The sequence below is a fragment of the Nannospalax galili genome, unplaced genomic scaffold, assembly GCF_000622305.1.
Source record: "Nannospalax galili isolate Female #2095 unplaced genomic scaffold, S.galili_v1.0 scaffold59, whole genome shotgun sequence".
Classification (NCBI taxonomy): Eukaryota; Metazoa; Chordata; class Mammalia; order Rodentia; family Spalacidae; genus Nannospalax; species Nannospalax galili.
The window spans coordinates 1,407,689-1,428,020 of record NW_008344412.1 but is presented as its reverse complement, the minus strand read 5'-3'; the positions used below and the strand labels follow the sequence as shown (position 1 = coordinate 1,428,020).

General features: G+C 37.5%; 1 pseudogene; it reads left to right on the top strand.

Moving 5' to 3' along the window:
• Positions 1-18,829: 18,829 nt before the first annotated feature.
• LOC103740088 lies at positions 18,830-20,088 on the top strand (annotated as a pseudogene).
• Positions 20,089-20,332: the final 244 nt, after the last annotated feature.

The window sequence follows — 20,332 nt, the reverse complement described above, 5'->3', positions numbered from 1 at the left end:
TACACAGAAAAGCTTATGAATCATGGTCTCCCCTCTGTGAACCTGAGATTTTTAAAACAATGCACATTTCAAAGATAAAGAGGAAAGGACAGGAGAGAATTCATACCCACTCAGCACATCAAGAGGAATGCTATTACTGTTGGTATTTACTGTAAATAAAGGTCCCCAAGATCCACAAGAGACTGTTATCACAGATAAAAATGTCACTCCTTCATTTGGATTATGTAATTGATTATATTAATATTCTTCCATAGACAATTTTCAAATGAAATATTACTGTCAAACCTTCCCAATATCTTAAACATTTTCCTTTTTTATTATCCATACTTCATCTTTCAAAATAGAATTTAGAGTGGGTAACAAATATAAATTAAGGAATACACATAGAGGTTTTGGTGGTGGTTGTTTTAATGAGAAATGTCTGGCATAGGCTCAAGCTGGCATCATTCCAGCACTGCACAGATGGTACAACATACATAAATCAATAATGCAGTATTATTACACCAACATTATAATTACTTGAACAAAAAAAACTGACTCTTAAAGCTAATTTTTAAGAGTGGGTCCAAACTCAGAGGACACCCATTCCACTCAGATATCTCCTGGAACCATATGCCTACTGGAACTGCAGTGATGGAACTATCCCTGGAATTCTGTTTCTGCAACTGTGTCCCTGAGTCAGGCCCCATCCATAATTTTACTCAAAATGGTTTCTACAACCTCAATTGGGGAAGTACAAGCTTTGCACCACCCTAATCTTAATAGACCATCCTGTCTTTTCATCTCTAGTTCTAGAATATCTCATTCGTCCAAGGTCAATCATCCTTTCCAATCTTCATCAGGTCGTGGAGATGGGTGTGCCACCTTTCAGTGCTTTGAAATGTTTGTTCTCAAGTATACCCACATTCATTCATTCAATCACAATTCATTCATTCATTATTTTTTTGGTGGAGTACCAAATGGAGATTACCAAAGAAATGAGCTCAAGTGACCAGGTCACAATATATACAACCTGTGTAAACAAAACACAGTTTTGCTAGGGTTAATTAAAAGTCATTAGTCCAGTATATTATACAAGACATTCCTACAAATGAATACAATTTATCACATAAATGGACTCAGAAATCACATGATCATTTAAATTGACAATTTAACAAAGTTCAATATTCCTTAATGTTAAAAATTATGGAGAATGGAGCGTGCATACCTCAACATAATATGAGTTATATATGACAGACTTACAGCCAGCATCATACTAAATGAGAAAAACTCAATCTATTCCTATTAAGTGTGTCTAGTCTCTCCACTTCTACCCAACATAGTCCTCGAAGTCTTAACCTAGAGCAATAAGAGGAAATAAATGATATAGAAATAGGTAAAGAAGTCAAAGTATCCTTGTTTGCATATGATATGATTCTGCATATAAAAAATACTAAAGATGTCACCTAAAATTCTTAGAGCTGATAAATACTTTCACCAAGGTGGCAATACACAAAATTAATACACAATGATCAATAACTTCCTATATATCAATAAAAAACTTGCTAAGGAAGTAATTAATCATGGAAACAATCCCATCACAATTGCCTCATAGAAATATCTTGGAATAAACTTATCCAAGGAAGTGAATGTGCTCTATAATGAAAACTTTAAGGACTTGAGAAATATTAAAGAAGAAACTAGAGATGGAAATACCTCCCATACTCACAGTTTAGAAGAATCAATATTGTGAAATGATTTTCTTGACAAAAGCAATCTACACTGCCAGGCGTGGTGTGTGTCTTTAATCCTAGTACTCAAAAGGCTGAGATAGGTGGATCTCTGTGAGCTAGCCTGGTCTACATAGCAAGTTTCAGGCTGTAGCTGGGGATATCCTGTTTCAAAACAAAACAAACAAATAAGAACATAAGCAATTTACAAATTTATTGCAATCCCCATCAAAATTCCAACATCATTATTCACAAAAATGGGGGAAAAAAAACTCTTAAAAAGATCTCAGATAGACAATACAATCCTGAGAAGAAAAAAATATTTCCCTTACATGATTTCAAGTTGCATTACAGAATCATATTAGCAAAAAATGTACATTAATGAGCAAAAAATCCATAAAGATCAGCTGAACAAAATAGAAAATCCTGACATAAACCCATGTAGCTACAGCCACATGATTTTTGACAAATATGACAAACACATTCACAGTAGAAAAGAGCATTTTTATCAAACCATGCTGGAAAACCTTCAATATCCACACATAGAAGAATGAAACTAGATTGTTATCTCTCACCTTGTATAAAAATCATCTCCACATGGGTCAAGGACTTTAGTATAAGATCTGATACTCAGAAACTGCTAGAAAAAAATGGTATGGAAAACACTTGAAGATGTAGACATACGTAAGGGCTTTCTGAATAAGACCTTGCAGTCACTCAGGAAATGAAGTCAACAATCAACCATAGAATCGCCTAAAATTAAGTCTCTGCAAACACTTAACTAACTGAAGAGACAGCCTATGGAAGGGAGAAAATCTTTTCCAGCTATAATATTTGTCAAATTATTATAATTTAGATTATTGCTATTTAGCTATGTAGAGGCTGGCATAATATTTGTCAGATTATTACAATTTATATTATTGCTATTCAGCTACATAGAAACTCATTGATAGAGTATGTGATTATCATACATGAGGTCAATCATCTGTACCAGCAAAAATATTTTTAATACCTATATATACAGAGTGCTCAAACATAAACAACAATAAGACAAACAACCCAATCAGTAAATGGGCAAAGGAACTGAACACAGAGTTCTCCAAAGAAGAAATACAAATGAACAATAAATATTTAAAGAGGGATCAATATCATTGGCCATTAAATTAAAACTACTTTGAGATTTCATCTCACTGTAGTCACGATGGCTGGTACCAAGAAAACAATGACAACAGTGGTGGCCAGGACGTGGGGAAAGAGGAACACTTATTCACTGTTGGTGGGAGTGGGAGCTAATATAACTATTGTGTAAATAGTGTGGCGGTTACTCAAAAAATAGAACTACTACATGACCCAGGTATCCCATTCCTGGACATCTGCCCAAAGGACTCTATATCACACTGTAGATATACTAGCTTGCCCATGTTTATTCTTGCTCTATTCAAAATATCACGGAAATGAAAGTCATTTGGAAGTGCATCAATTGATGAATGGATAATGAAAATGTGGTATATACACAATGTAATTTTATTCAGCCATAAAGAAAATTGAAATCATCAAAATTTCAGGAAAATGGATGGAACGGAAAAATATTATGCTAAGTGAGGTAACCAAGGGTCAGGAAGACAAACACCACATGTTCTTTCTCATATGCAGTTCTTACCTTCTTCAAATTTTTGAATGTATATTCTTTGTAGAAATGTGTGTAGATGCCAGGAAACTAGAAAGGGGCCTTGGTTTCATTCTGCTGGTGTGATAAAATATCCTGACAAAATCAACTTAAGGGAGAAAGGGTTTATTCAACTCACATTTCCAATGTACAGTCCATCATGGCAAGGAAGTCATAGCAGCAGGAACTCAAAAGAACAGGTCACATTACATCCATAATCAAGGCCAGAGAGAAAGGATTGATGCATATCTGCTAGTGCTCAGCTCATTTTCTGCATGCTTATACAGTTCAGAATCCTCTGCCTAGGAAATGGTGTAACCCACAGTGGGCAGGTCTTCAAACCTCAATTAACATAATCAAGATAACCTCAGAGGCCCATCTTCAAGATAATTCTAGATTTTATCAAGTTCATAACACTAACCATGACAGGGCCCAATACGAGTAGGAAGCTTCAAAGGGGAAGGATGGGAAGGTAATAGACGCCTTCTGGTTTGATAGTGAAAGAGAAAACTGGAGGTGGAAGGGATTAAGCGGATATGGGGGCACAGGGGTATGGAGGACGGGAGCTGACAGGGTGAGTTGACCAAAAGTAGGTCTGAAAAATGCAGTAAAGAAACTGTCTACTTTGTAAGCTAAAAACTAATTTTAAAAGGACTTCCCTGATTCAAATGCACATGCAGTGTAGTTTAAGAGACACCATTTCAACACGATCCATTTGAGAAGAGGTAGGTGTGGCAAACGAGGAACGTCACCTCCCGGAATGCCACCATGGCTTTCTGTAACTGCTTTGCCTTTGTAGTTCATGTCTCCATTCTTCATGCCTAGAACCATTTTCCATATCGTTCTGCCCAATGATGCCGCTACTGGCCATAACTGAAGCAGATTAGACATGTTTCTGAATAGCATCAAATTTTGGATTGATACTTCAACAGAATGTCTTCATGCACCAGTTTTCAAGACCAAGTGTATAAGGCACTTTTTAAAGCATTCACAACTCACAGAAGTTAATGCTTACCTGAAAAGTTAAATGTTATTTTTCTTCATATCCCAAACCAAGTTTTCTAAATAAAAAACTTATTGATAGTTGTATCTCTTTCATACAGCTTTAAATAAATATAACATTAAAATGCTATAGTCTTATATGTATATATGCATATACGTAGCATCTGCAATAAAAGTTCTGACAGGTTTATTTTTCTAATGTATGTTCTTTATAAAAATCTGGTATTGCGTTTACTTAACCTAATAAAAACATGGTTTTAAAAATGTGCTTTTATGAATTGCTTAGATTTATTTGTTTTGTATCAACCACAGATGTTTTTAAATCATGAAAGGAAAATTATCTTCATCTAACAAATCTAATAAATCATAAGTATTCTATTTCCTTTAATATCAAATACAGTATATTTAATTCTATGTAGCATGTTGCAACCATTTTAGAGATGAAATCTAGTTTACATGCTATGAAGATTTTTTTTAAGTACTCTTAATTTCTCTTCACTATAATAACTTCCATTTTCCAGCTGAAATGGAATAATTGTCATGTTATCTCTAGGAAACAAGTATTTGTTTCTCTTTTCCAAAACACAAAATTGGAGTTTTTAAAGATTTCCTTCAGAAATTGGATTTTTAGCAAAGTTGATTTCATTCATATATGTTAATTGGTTTTATTGGGTTCTATGAATATTTTTGCATTACTTATTAAGTATTTAAAACTTTAATCTTTTGGAAATAGCAGGGATTAGGAGGTTCCCAAATGTGCTAACTTAGAGGCAGATGATCCAAGGCAGTGGCTGGAAAGGCATATTGATGATATTTTCTTTAGCAGAAAACAACAGATGTTTTCCCAAAAGACCTGTGGAAATAGCTTGAAGAGTCATGTTTACTGTGTTAGTAACAGAATCAGGAAACTATATATGGGCAGCAAACACTCATATTCTATTCCTTAAAAAGCTTATTCCTAAACCGGGTGCAGTGGTGTACACCTTTAATCCCTGCACTCATGAAGCAGAGTGGATTTCTGACAGATCCAGCCCAGTTGGGGCTACAGGGAGATTCTGTCTCAAAAAAAACCAAAACTAAAACAAACAAACAAACAAACAAAAAAATCCCACTTTTCTTCAGGAGGGAAACAAGGTATATTTGACTATGTTGTAAGAAAAGTGTGTGTCAACAGGAGGTGTGGAAAGGACAGACAATAGTGGGAAATTTTAAATGTTTTCTGGTCAGTGGTTGTTGAAAAGGTAACAAACAACACTGTGGGGGTTTTGTGAATTTTCGTCAAGAAGTCATGAGACCAACTGAGTCTTTCATTTTAGATTTTTCCCACTAACAGAAAGGTAAACACAGTATTCATTTGCTATCACAATCTCACATTCACCAAATTTATTTGATTTTGAATAGATCTGTAAGTAATTCCCAAATACTAACATTTTAAAATGTTGAGGTAGGCATTAAAATAGCTTTATTACTCTGGGGCTGGAAAGATGGCTCAGTGGTTAAAAGCACTGGCTGCTCTTGCAGAGGACCCAAGTTCAATTCCCAGTACCCACCTTGTGGCTAACAACTGTCCTTAACTCCAATTCCAGAGGATCTGACACCCTTTTCTGACCTCCATGGGCATTGCACATGGGTGCGCTTTCATACATGCAGGCAATGCACTCAAAGACATAATATATATATATTTTTTAAAATAGTTATTATTCAAACATCCTAATTACCTGTCATGGCAAGCTAGACCACTTTCTCCTCTTCATTTGTCTTGTTCAAGAATGATAAATGAAAAGTTCACAGTTAGGAATTTTAAAGCCATATCTTATGATTGTCGTGGTGGGAGCAGAAGATGTTTAATCTGGAACTTACTTAGAATGATGAGTTCCAAGCATAGAAAGATCAGGCTCTGATCTTGTAAGTGTCTATAAGCAATGAAAGATAATAGGGTAATTTTACTATGATAATAAATAGGACATATGTATGAAGATATTTCATTTGAAAAATCTATAGGATGTATTTATCAGGCATCAAGGCTTGAAGAAGAGTTAGAGATTCTAATATTAATCCTGGCCTGAACACCTATCCCCATTACTCTCCCCTTGCTCACACAGTCTTAGCTGTGCTGACGCCCCCATGACATTATACAACAATGCCCGGCATGCTCCAGCGTCAGTTATTTTGAACCTGAATTCCTGCAACTCTTTCTGAAATTGTTTCAAAGGGGTCTTTTTTTTCCCCTCTGTCAAGTCATTGTTCCCAGGTTATCCTCTCAGAAAGAACTTACAGGACTCATATTTAATAGTGACCACATCCCTCATCCCCAACATAGTGGATGAATGGATGAATGGGAGTCTGACAAAGCCATTGCAGTTATGGGACAATCAGGCTGATGACTCTGTTTTAAGAACATTAAATTAGATATTCTACAAGTAGCTAGAAACACAAATCTGTTCCTCTCTTTGCTGTATCTACTATAAGAATGAAGAGCATTCTCAGGGGAGTGTTGATGCTCCAGAAAATGTCAATGTCATTCTAAGGATGCACAGTGATTGTGAAGGGCTCAGAGGGACCTTGTAAAGGGACTTCGATCACATTCATATTGAACTTACTGTATTTCTTAATCCTAAATTTCTTGAGTGGGAAAAAAATCTATTATAGTTGTATATGAAACAAGACATTCCTTGTTCAATAACTCAAATCCAGGAAATTCTTGAAGATAATGACAACAATAATATTGAACTTGTACCAAACTGAGCTTCTTTGATTCCACAATCTGTCACTTTAAAAAAACTACTTTAGAAAAAAATTGGACTGTATCCTTCACTGATAAAAACATTTCAACAAGCTGACAAGATCTAAGAGTCAGTCATCCAATTACAGAAGCAACATGGTGACAGATGTCCCTTAAGACCTAGGTGTGCTATTTAAAGAAGCCATAAAGCTCTGTTGAAAGAAGAAAACATCAGAAGTTGAGAAAAGATGTAATTTTTTCTTGTATAATTAAAAAAGTCATGTGAGCAATGTAAATATGGGTATCAAGACTTCTGCTTAAGGACAGAAGTGTGTGTGGCAACTATAAAAACCAGAGAAACTACAAAAAAAGTTTCAGTGGAACAATGAACTGCTGAAACAAATAGGTTTAAGGGACTGAAATCACCGAGCAGCGAGCTACTTCTGAGGTAGAGTGCTGTGACTGGTGATCTTTCTATCTGGGAGTATTTGTTGACTCTAAGTATGAACCGAAGGCTAAGGATATGAGTGTGTTATCACGGAAAGCTTCTCCTGGAGCCAAGTAAACAGTCACAGCTTTGAGAGTTTGTGTGGATGAGTAACAAATTGAAGACCCAAGAGAACTCGAACACAGACAGCTTCCATCTTAAGACTTTGCTGTGTTCTGAAGATGAATAGAGCAAAATTTTAATAGATTAAATCACATAAGTCTGAAGAAAAGTGGGACATTCCAGTACCTTCTAGTACTGGAGAGTCAAAACACCCACTGATTTTCAATGAGAAGTCTCTTGAAGGCCACAACATAGCAACACATACAAACTATGATCTAAAGATTCATCCTCAAGCATGGATGAATATGACCCTATCCCTTTAACTTAATATACTACTCAAAAATGTATATAAGATATAAGTGAGCTAAGTATCATAAGTAAAATAATAAGATTATCAGATTGAATTAGAAATAATTACAAAATGCTTAAACACATCTCACATATAAAAATATAGAAAGGAGAGTAAAATGATAAAAAAGACAATTTCATATTAATTCTAAATGAGTTTTTTTTTTTCCTAAAAGGAAACTGAAGTAGTTAAATTGTTATTTGGGCAAAATTTGTCCTTGAGGGGAGAAGCATTACTAGAAACAAAGAGTGACACAGAAAAAATGTAAGCGCTGGAGGATAGAGGGGGATGCTGTGAAGTTCTGTCTTCTGCACACGTAATAGTCACTGGGCTCATGAACCCAAGCAGCTGTGGCTACCTGCACAAGGCCTGCAGAAAGTCAAGCCAGTCAAAATGCTGGCATGTGTCGGGGAGGGGTTCATGAGGCCCCACCCTTAGCTGAGGAGCTACCGACAGTTGGTGACTGCTTATGGAGAATGAGTCATTTTTCTTTGAGGGTATGGCTGCTGGTGCATTACCCATGTTCCAGCCAGTGGATGGCCCCACACCCATGCACTCACTGGTCGGACAGTAAGATGCAAAAACAAAAAATTATGCAGGTTACCCATGTTCCAGCCAGTGGATGGCCCCACACCCATGCACTCACTGGTCGCACTAAATGGACAGTAAGATGCAAAAACAAAAAATTATGCAGACACTGAAGTTGAGGAGACTTATGAGGGAAGGGGAGAGTTGGAGGGGGAAAATGAAGGAGTGGATATGACCAAAATATATTATGTATCTGTATGAAATTCCCAAAGAGTAAATAAAATTTTTTTGGGTCTTTTTGAGACAAGGTCTCCCTGTAGCCCCAGCTGTCCTGGAACTCACCATGTAGACCCAGCTGGCCTCAAACTCACAGAGATCCACCTGCCTCTGCCTCCTGAGTGCTGGGATTAAAGGCGTGTGCTACCATGCCCGGCAAAAGTATTTTTAAAAGGAGAAAGGATGATATAAAGGGGTCAATACAACTAAAGCATATGAGAGTTCTTAAGTCCGTTTGTATCCAATAGCATGGATTTGAGATTCATAAGATATAATTAGCAAACACAAAAGAAGTAAAAAGCTTTACAATCACAGGAGAGACTTTAATATACCTTTTACAAGAGCTGATAAAAGGAAGATGAGCACACATAAAGCATAATAACATATCCTGATCTGATATGTGTATAATGCTATGTCAAATATGAGTACACAGCGTTCTTTTGATATATACTTTGCACAGCATTTTTCTTATATTGGTCAAAGTTATCCAGAGAAATAGAATTAGTGAATATGCATGTGTGTGTGCATGCATATGTACAAACAGGTTTATTACAAGGTACTGGCTCACACAATCTGGAAGTTGGCAAATCCAAAATTGGAAGAGTTGATGTCTTAGTTCAGTCCAGTCTGGAAACTACTGTTGAGTGAGAAAGAACTGATTTCCAGTTCAAAGGCTGCCAAGCAAGAGAACTGCCACTTACTTAAGGAGGCGGGGGGTCAACTTTTATCTCCAGGCCCTCGCTGATGGGTTGTAACCCACTCACATTATGAAAGGCAATGTACTTATCTCATACAGAAGCTCCCAGAAGCACCCACTTGCTTACACGGGCACCACGTAAGTCAATCAATGTGACACATAAAATTGACCAGCACATTCTCATAAAAAATATTCTGTTTTCAGAACACAATAAAATTAAGCTAGAAATCAGAAAGATATTAAAAGAACACAAATTATCAATAATAGTAACAAATTTAATGTCCAACTTTCTAATAATAGCTTTCACAAATTTACAATAAGCATGTGAAACTTAAATAATGACTATCTGTTAAAGAAGTTGAATTTATTATAATTTTATCTCACAAAGGAAATCTAGGCAGAGAATTTGATGAATTTTACTAAGCAGAAAAAGAGAAAACAGTGGTGAGTGGTTATTCCACTGGGTAATAGAAACAACATTTTACAAACACTTTTATGAGGTCAATGTAACTTTGATTTTAGAACCAGACAAGTATGCTATAAGAAAAAATATATTACCCACAGGCTTTGAAAATTCAGGAACAGAAATGGAGTTAGTAGCATGAATATTCAGTAAAGGCAGAGGAGCAGGGATAAAATTATAGGAAACTGGGTACAGCTCTTTAGGAGTTTAAGAAGGCAAATACTGATACCTAATAGTCCTAACTTACTCAAATGAACACATTCAATCTAATTATCATAGTTTAAGCCATAATTACATTTATCAAAAAGTTCTACTTGGTATTATGTATATGTGATATTAAAGATTATTTCTTATAGAAGAAGTTTTATTGATTTTTTGTGATTTTCGTGCAATAATTTGATGGAATTTAGATCCCTCTCCCCTATCACCACATCCCTTTATTGCCTCCCACACAATTTAATGTACTCTATTATGTGTATAATAAGGCCTATAGAGTCTAATTTATGTCTCCAAATATCCTTCCTTCATTGTGGGTCCATCCACTTAAGCCTGGTTAACCTGGCAAGAGTCCTATGCTTGAAAGAAATGTCTCTGCCCTTCTGTGTCCCAAGGGGCCTGATTCCTCAGTGGGGCGGGGCCTGCTGCGGAGAATTGACAGCAGAGAGTTAGCCCCAGGGGGTGGAGCTTTTGCTACCATCTTGGAACAGAAGCAGTGTGGCTAGGCGTGGGAAAAAAATGGCCCTGGAGTCTCACCGTGTGGACCTGAGAGGAGCTATTTACGGATGTGGGGTGAGACTGTGGGCCCAGGAGGTGTGGGCAAAAGCTAACCAAGACTGTGGGCGGGGCTCAGAAGCCATCTGGAACAGCAGGCCGCTGACCCACAGAGCTGATCAGGGCGCCAGGTGTGCAGCATCAGGTGTTCACCTTTGTAAGTTACTCTCTTTCCTACCCAGGATATAAACTATGAAAAATTCAGATAAAGGCGTGTTATATGGTTTGTCTAATAGTGCCAGGAGCAAGAGACCCTAAGAGAATTTGGGTAACACCCTCCCGGCAGCCATCTGTTGCCACAATTTCCTTAAGTAGGGTTGGAGCTTCTTACCCACTTACTCATGTCTTTGTTGGGACTTTTTTTTTTTCTGGTTGAGCTTTCATGGGAGGTCTGTGTGCTATCACCATTGCTGTGAGTTCATATGAATAACTGATCAACTATCTGGAAAACTTCATTTCTTTGTAGTCATCCACCACTGCTGACCATTGCAGTCTTTCACCTGACTTTCTTGCAATGATCCCTGAGCCTTGGGAGGCAGAAGTTTGATATAGATGTCCTATTCAGGGACACTATGCAGCCTTAGTCTCTTTGTGTTGAGCACTTGTGAGTTTCTGTGTTAATCACCATCTGTTGCATAACTTCTCTGGTGAGATGCATTAATCTATGGGTATAGAAATGTTCTTAAGCATTCATTTATTATGATAAATATTTAGTAGAAAAGTGGTATTAGGTTCTCCCCTCTGTATTAGGAACTCCTGTCTAGCTGGAGTTCCTAAGCCTGATATAGGCTCCATCCTAGGAAGCCAACTATGCCAGATAGCTTTACTTGTCAACTTGAAACACCTGGGTAGAGGAAGCCTCAATTGGGGGAACTTCCTCCATTGGATTGGCTTGTGGTCATGTTTTGGGGGGGTATTTTCTTGATTGTTCAGTGTTGTGGGCAGGCCTAGGCCACTGTAGACAATGCCACCAATGGGCAGGTGGTCCCGTATTATATGAGAAAGCAGGTTGAGCATGGGCTGGGGTATAAGCAGCATTCTTCCATAGCCTGTGCTTCAGCTCCTGCCCCCAGGTTCTTGCCATGAGTTCCTACTATGGGCTTCTTCAGTGATGAACTATGACCTGGGAGATGTAAGTCAAATAATCCCTTTCCTCCCCAAGTTGATATTGGTCAAACTGTTTGTTAACACCAATTGCAAACTAGAATTGAACATTAAAGCCAATTAAAGAGTGGTTGGTTACTCCCATACTGTTTGTGCCACTATTACACTAGTGGGTCTATCTTGCCAGGTCAGTGATTATTGTAGCTCACAGGATTCACAACTGGGTAGGTTAGTGATTACTTTTCTCTTCCAGAAGCACATAGCAGGTTCTAGCACTATCAAAGCTAAACAGTAGAGATGAAGCTTCAAGGTCAATACCAGCTTGATTTCTTGTTTGTTCTGAAGCTCATGTATATAGTATCTTCAAAAATAGGGTCTTACCATTCAGTTCTGGTGGGTAACCAAGAGCACAGGCAATGGCCAGTATTGTTTGAGGGTCTGGGAGACCCATGGTCAACAGCTTCTAGAGAGGGAGTCCATTCCTGGCATTGAGATCTTCTTTTCATCATTAGCCTATGATGTCTAGAAAGAGAAATCATATAGAACAATTATATTTGTTGGATTATTATACAGTGCAGAAGATCATTGTACAGTACAGGGACTTACATACAGTAGCTAATGCTCTACCAATGAACCACATCTCTAACTCAAATTCTTTAACAGTTTTAGAAACCTATGCTCATGTCACTATTGTACTCAATACAATATTTTATTGTATATTATTATAAATTTAATAATATCTCAACATGCATTTATACTTTTAAATGGTATGTATAAGTTCAGTTACTGAAAAGTACACTGCAATCTCCTCACCATATCATGTTATTGATGAACTCTCCATCTCACTTGACCCCAGCACTCTGAGTTTAAAACATAAATATTCCAAGTTTGGAGAGATGGCTCAGCAGTTAAGAGCACTCTTGCAGAAGATCTGGGTTCAAAGCCCAGCACCCACATGCCAGCTAACAACCATCTGTAACTCCAGTTCCAGGGGATCTGAGACCCTCTTCTGCCCTCTGTGGGCATTGTATGACATGTAGGCATAACTCTCATACACATAAAACAAAAATAAATAAATATCCATAAATATTCCTATCTTCTCTCTCTGTTGTCCCCTTCCACATTCTTCTTTGCTTTCTTCCTTCATGAGATATAACCTATGCAGCAAACTGGCAAAGAGAGCATCCATCTCCTTTCAACTACAGAGTCCAACTAAGAATTTCTAACAACTCAGAAAAGAAAAATTTTACCATCTAGCTCAGTAGGATGAAGTGTCAAAATGCGACTCGAAACTATTTCTGAAACTTCCAGCTATGTTGCCAAAATTCTGCACAGTTTTTTTGTTCTCCCTGACTACAAAAAAAAATAATCTATGAAATTTGATATCCTGAGACAAAATTGTTTTAGTCAGAAAGACAAAACTGGTCCTGGGAAGGACTGAAGAAGGAGGCTTCATGCTGCTTGTCTGAGATAAATGTTTCAAAAACTCTGAAGTCCTACAAGAAATATCTCATTCTGCGCACTCCACACGCTTTATCTGTAATGTTCTTTGAGACTGAAAACAGACAAGATGCTCTAGACAGAACACTTGCCAAGAAAGGACATCAGGGAACTGATGCCAACTTCATCTCTGGCTCTCCAAGACCAGTGAACTTTGCTTGTAAATAAGTTACATAAGCTTGTTCTTTTGTGTCTTTCAAAGCTTCCCTCTGTCTCAACGTCTTCAAATAAATCCGTAGTTTATCACAGCATGCAAATTCCAAATTTGCCACTTTCAAATAAATATCATTATTCTCCATAGAACCTCTCTGTGTTATGAAAATTGCAGGGCTGGAGAAATGACAGACTTGGTAGTGTCCACACCAGCAAGTTCTAGGTTTGGTGAGAGACCTCATCTCAGTGGAAGAACCACTGAGGAAAACCAGCGTTCATCTCTGGCCTCTATATGTCCATGCACACACATGCACTAGCACTCACACTCCTAAGAGCACACACACAAACACACACACAGGGAGAGAGACAGAGATAGAGACAGACAGAGACAGAGAGAGACAGAGATGGAAAATTGCTAGAATCCCAGATGACTCCAGTAGATCATTCCAAACCCATGGTCACACTGACAGTCCTTGCTAAACTCAATATATCACAAAACAAAAAGACATGAAAATAGGAAAGGGATTCAAAGGGAAGGGGGTGGTTGACAGGGGCGGGGGTAGATAAAAGAGGGTGGGGAGGGGGAGTAATATGAAAGCATTACATACATGTATGAAAGAGTCAAAGACCAAATTTAATTAACAAAAATGCTAAACTCAAAGTAATGACCCTCATCAATGAACTATAAACAGGACCCCAGCTTCCTAAAATGGCGAGAGCCTATCTTCTACTTTCACAAAGTTTGTGTATGAGTCGAGTCCTCCTTGAGGTCACTTACTTCCTCAAATGACTCAAAGATCTAGACTGTGGATTAAGTCTACCAAGATGACTGAGAATGAGACAGATCCACACACATGCCACCGCCAAGAACCAATTATGTGAACCCCGCCTGAACACATTCAGTCTGGGAAATGACTTCCTACGTGTGCAACAGAAATAGAAAATGCTCCAGATATCACATAGCACTGGACCCCACAGGCTGAAAATGTATATTCAAATTGCCAGCAGGATAGTAATTCAGCATTCACAGCCTCACAAACAAGATGCCACTTATAAAATCCACATCATTGTGGCAGTGCATATGGTATTGGGAAGTCATAGTAAAGAAACATAGACTACAAGGTTGCCTACATGCCTAAGTGAGCAGAAGTGAACATGCTTTTTCTTTGCCTTTAGGCTACATAGCAAAGTTCCAGCTCTTAAAGGCCTCTCCTTTTTGGAAATATTCTAGGCTGTTTGAAAAATAAGAAACTTCAAACAAAGTCTACAATGAACCTTATCATGCTCACAAATAATGTACATATACTGTGGCATACATAGATTTTTTTTCTATTTGTAAATTATAGAGTAAATTAAAAGGCCTGTACCTCAAATCACTAAATAAAAATAAATGAAACTTAAATAAAAATAAGAGGTTTTAAATTAAATGAAAAATAACTACATATATTTATATGTTTTTCAGGGAACCATAGAAAAATTGGAATCTAATGTGCTGGAAGATAAGATGTTGCAATCTGTGATTAAAACCAACACAACAAAAACAATGAAACTGAAGCCAAGCGGATGCCTGTCAAAACAACAATTTAACAGCAGAAAGTAAGTCTGCAAAAAGTTAATCCTTTCAGGGAAATCCAGTTTCTCTCTGCCTTCTACAAGGAACGCCCCTGTTACAAATGCAAAGCACTAATTGCCTAATCTAGAGGCCCCTGGGATTTATGTGTCAGCAGGTCAAAATAAGCGCACAGGTGAATGAAGGCTTGTTAGCATGAACTTGCAATCGCTGCAGGTATTTTGTATTAAATGAAAGGATGAAATAAAAAAAAATAACCCAAGGGAATAGTGACTTAAAAGCTGCTGGTAGCAGCCAGACACAGAGCACAACACTCATTAAAAGTCCTCTGGGGCTGACTTCAGAGCAACTAATAAGGCTTGCTGACAGGCTTCATGGTTGCATCCAGTTTGGGAGGTTTAGTTCTTCCTCAGAGACTACAGTTTGCTGCTGACCTAACATATGTACCTAACTTAACTGGCAACTTTACAAATGACCTTGAGTCACATAGAACGTGTTGGAGATGCAGGCAAATGGCGGTAAACTGGGAGGTTTTCCTTTCGGTGCTCAAAGCTGTACATTTCTGCTGAAACTCAGAACTGGGTTTCTGATTCACTCCCTCCCCTCTGTTTTCTTTTCCTCCACTGTGTTTGATCTCTGAACAATCTGGAGCCAGGGCATACTGCTCTATCCTTCGAGACTCCCCTCAGCATCCCACAGAGAACACAGCCAAGAGTCAGGCACCTTGTAAAAGGCTCCCTGTTAGAGTTGGGAGACAGAAGGAGAGTGTTTAAAAAGTAAAATACAGCCTTTCTAAGATTCAAATTGCATTTTTAAATGTATCCATATTTTTATTGGAAGATTACATTTATACAATAAAAACAGAGACTCTTTCTTTGCTTCCTTTCTTAATCCAAAGAATTGAATGTGAAGTCTTGTTCCCGTACTATCGCATGCATATAACACATATATCGATGTACATACATTATACACTCATGTAGTTTTTGCAAATTATGGTGTCATTTACATACAACAAAATATGTATTTTGGATCTTAATTGTTTAATAAAATATTGTTGAATGTGCACACCTGAATAACCATCACTCCGGTGAAAATATAGGGTATACCCTTTACCCCGGAAAGTTCATTTGGCCCCTTCCAGTCAATTCCAACAGCCCCATTCCTAGAGAACACTTCAACATTGACTTCAGCTCTCATAGATTAGTTTTGTACTTTTAAGTCTTTATGAAATTTTGCTCATGATTTCCTTGGCTCTGTATGTTTCTAGGTCTTTCTATGTTGGCACATGTATCAGTAAGTTGTATCTTTTCACATGCCTATTTTAACTTGTTAAAGATATCCCTATTGATGGACATTTATACTCATACAATGATTTTGTAACATTATGCAACTCCTTTTATGACTTTTTAGTTTTTTCCATTCTGTATACTGTAGGCATGCTCCTATAAATTTCTATATGCTTTTTATCTGTCCTAAGATACCAAACTCTTTCAGCATAGATATATGCTATGTGTTAGATGATCTGCCCTTTGTTTACAAGAATATGCTTTCTTAATTAGTGTTGTAAGTTAAAGTTGCACTCACAATCAGATGCACAAATTAATGTAGTAGGAATGTGTCCAAATTTAAAATGTGGAAATGCCTACATTGAAAATTCCTTTGCAATCCCAAGTTCTCTCATCAAAAGAAAAGTCACATCTAATAGTTTTTATGATATAAAGCTAGTAGTTACAAGGCTACTTCTCTGGACAAGAATATAGATTTTGATGCTTATTATGTCAACTTCCCTTTCCCTGTGTCCAACTGCAAAATTATACTTTAGTAGCATTTTTTTTTCACATTTAAGCATCTTTTTCTTCTTTCTTGCAACAACAATTAGTCTCAGATATTTTGTTTAGAATTTTAGCTCCAAAAACCTAAACATAAGTAAAACTATTTCAAGTATATTAAGGTTTAAATTTTATTCATTCAAAAACCAAAGACAAAGAAAATAGCATAAGACAAAATAAATAATTGTACTCTAATGTCAAAAAATCTCTACTGTTTATACATGAAAATCTAAGTGTTGGAGAGTGGGGTCTCTATTACATTTGCTCACCAGTTTTCAATTTGACTAGAATTTTTACTTTGTATGTGTTATATATAGTATGTGATATAAAGTAGGATGTGTATTGCATATATTCTTATTTCATTTTATGGGAATGCCTCCACACAGATTTTTTTTCTTGCCACTTGACTGAGTCATTAGCTTTTCAAAATAATAACTAGGTCACACATTTGATGAGTTTAGAGTGGAGTTCATAAATGCCATCCTCAGGGAATCTCCATTTGACCTCTGCATGATCTCAAGCCATTTCACTTTTAGTCATGATGTTGTAAAATTTTTAGAACCTACTTATGTTTGGGCATCATCCGTGCATCCCCATCTCCACTTTGTGAATTTCTATCTGCAGAGCTGTTTTTTCATCTCCTTTAAGCAGATGGTAAAGCCCCAAATTGTTTTCTTCATACCACACAATATCCATATTTTCAGTGTCTGCTTTGTTTCTACATTCTGAGCAGCATTCTTTATCGTCCACATCCAGTTTTTAGCTCCATCCTCTGTTTAATTCAAATAATTCTCTTTTCTCTTTAATTTGAGCAATCATGTTTAAATTTCTAGTATATTTCTTGTTAGCTAATTACTATTTTTACAAATGGATGTCATGAAAGTTAGATAGGTCTTGCTATGTTCCAGGCACATTTTAAATGTAATAACTCACTTATCCTTATCACAGCCTAGTCAGATAGGTTCTTGTATTAGTTACTTTGCTGTGACAGGAACACTGACCAAAGCAACTTAGAGAAGGAAGAGTTTATTTGAGCTTGGGGTTCCAATGGGTAAGAATCCATCATGGCTGGGAGGCATGACAGCAGAGGTGGCTGGAGGAACAGAAGCTAAGCCTCTCACATCTTCAAGCAGGCACAGGAAACAAGAGAGCAATTTGAGATCCGGCAAGAATTAAGAACTCTCTAAGCCCACCCCCTGTGACATGCTTCCTCCAAGATAGCCACACTTTCTAAGACCTCCCAAAACAGCGCCACCAACTGGGTATAAAATGTCCAAATACTTGGAGCCTATGGAGGACATTTTCATTCAAACCACCACAGTTCTCTAATAACTCTGATTTGCTAATAGGAAATTAAAACACAAAGATGTTAAAAGGTTCATCCTAGCCGGGCGTGGTGGCGCACTCCTTTAATCCCAGCACTCAGGAGGCAGATCTCTGTGAGTTTGAGGCCAGCCTGGTCTCCATAGGGAATCCAGGACAGCTGTGGCTACATGGAGACCCTGTCTCAAAAAGACCAAAAAAAAAAAGCTTCATCCAACATCACAAAGTTGACCCAGTGACCCATATTTTTAGCCACTACCTTCTGCTCCCCTCTTGCTTTATGGGTAATATATCTCACACATATTTCTTTTTTGTTGAAAAGTCTTATTAGCTATATTAATTATATACAGTAATGGGTTTCATTATGACATTTTAATACATGTGTGTGATGTGTTTTGATCACATTCACCCTCCATTACCCTCTTTGCTCCCCTCCAGTTCCCACTGATCCCTTTCTTCTTCCCAAATATTCCCCTTTCTATTTTAATGTCATTATTACTACTATCGTTGCTATTATGTGACTCAGTGAGTTTAATTAGGGTTGCTTATGGGAGCATGAGTGAGGTGTTATTTACAGGAACACAGACAATTTACCAGTGATTATATCAATTAAGAAAATGTCTCTTTTTCAGTTGGGCATTGAAAAATCAAGTTTTTGGATCATAGCTTGTGGCTCTGGGGATTATAACAGTAGAAAACATGGCAGCCCAGAGGGAATGTACCCTGGTAGCATCATTGAGACCAACTGGAAGGAAATTGTTGATAAGTTTAATGATATGATTTTAAAGGAAGCTCTTCTTCAAGACATCTACATTTACGGTTTTGAGAAGCTTTCAGTTAATCTGCAGAGAACTATTATTTCTTCTAGTAAAAACGTGATGTGATTGCTCAAGCTCTGGTAGGTACTGGCAAGATAGCCACATTTGGCATTTTCATCCTGCAAGAGATAGAGATTGAGTTCAGGAGACCCTAGCACTGTTATTGGTCCCTACTGAAGAACAGGCTCAACAAAGGGTAGTTTTGGCATTTGGAGACTAAATGAGAGCAACTTGTTGTACCTGCATGGGAGGAACAAACGTTCAAAATGAAACACAGAGACTATAAGCCAAAGCCCCATGTACTGTTGGCATGCCAGGGAAAGTCCTGATATGTTAAACAGAAGATACCTTTCACCAAAATGGATCTAAGTATTTGTTTTGGATGAAGCTGATAAAATGTTAAACTGGAGGTTTAAGGACCAGATCTATGGGATTTTTCCAAAAATTAAATACAAGCATTCTAGTTGTGTAGCTTTCTGCAACAGTGCCAACTGCTGTGTTAGAAGTGACCAAAAAATTCATGAGCTATTCAACTCAATTTCTGCTGAAGAGGGAATAATTGACCCTTGAAGGAATCAGTTTTATTTTAGCACTGAAAGACAGGAATAGAAATTGGACACTTTGTGACTTGTAGGAGACATTGACTATTACACAAGGTGGTTATTTTTCTCAATACAAAGTTCAAGGTGAGAAAATATGGGCTCATTGAGAAATTATGGGCCAGGACTTCTCTGATTCTGCTTCTGCATGGTGACATGAACCAGCAGGAGAAAGACAGCATCATGAGGGAATTCTTACCATGGGCTAAGCCATGTTTTGGTCACTACTCTACTGGCTTGTTGGCTGATGGAATTGGTATACCACAAGTTTCTTTAGCTAGAAACTATGATCCATCTGTCAATAGTGAAAACTGTATTCACAGAATTGCCTGAAGGGTCAACTTGGAGGAGGAAAGGTGTGACTATAAACTTGGTTACTGAACAAGACAAAGTGGCATTGAAACTTTTTACGATACTGACGTGGAGGAAGGGCCTACGAATGTGGCTGGACATATTTAATTCCTGGGATGTGATAGTTTTCAATGCAGTGCTTGCTTTGCTGTGGCAATCACAACATAGCCTATGCTTCTTTGGGAATATGTGACTCTTGTCCCAATGCTGGTGACAGATCACAAATGCACATTCTGATAACATAGCAACTTTAGTCATAACTTCTTGAAAAGAAAGATTTTAGCTTTATCCTCATTAGAGACTTCTGGGGTGGGTATAAGATGTGTGAGGTCTGTAAAATCTTTCTTTCTGA